Source organism: Palaemon carinicauda, chromosome 23, assembly GCF_036898095.1.
Source record: "Palaemon carinicauda isolate YSFRI2023 chromosome 23, ASM3689809v2, whole genome shotgun sequence".
Lineage (NCBI taxonomy): Eukaryota > Metazoa > Arthropoda > Malacostraca > Decapoda > Palaemonidae > Palaemon > Palaemon carinicauda.
In genome coordinates, this window is record NC_090747.1 from 114,373,200 (window position 1) to 114,373,691 (window position 492).

A 492-nucleotide genomic window follows, 5' to 3' on the forward strand; every position below is an offset into this window, starting at 1 on the left:
TCATTTCATGACAAACTACTTTACAGTATTCGTAATCAACTATAATGACCTAGCTACTTAAAATGGACACATCATTTTATGACAAACTACTTCACAGTACTCGTAATCAACTATAATGACCTAACTACTTAAAATGGACATCATTTCATGACAAACTACTTCACAGTATTCGTAATCAACTATAATGACCTAGCTACTTAAAAAAGGACACATCATTCCCTCTGTAATAACTAATTTACTGCGAACAATGTTGAAAAATTCATTATTTTTCCCCTGCACTCTCTGAAAAAAGACCCTTTCATTATATAATTTCATATTCAACGCAAATAAGTCCCTTTCCCCCATTTATTTCGGGACCAAAATAGTCGAGCCGGGGAAGGGGGCCCAAAAAAAGCGCATGGAATTTGTGCATCGTTTTGTATTGCATAAAGGCTTATAGATAAAAACCCGGATGATCCTCTATCATAACACAAAGCCGCGGAAAGGATTCTA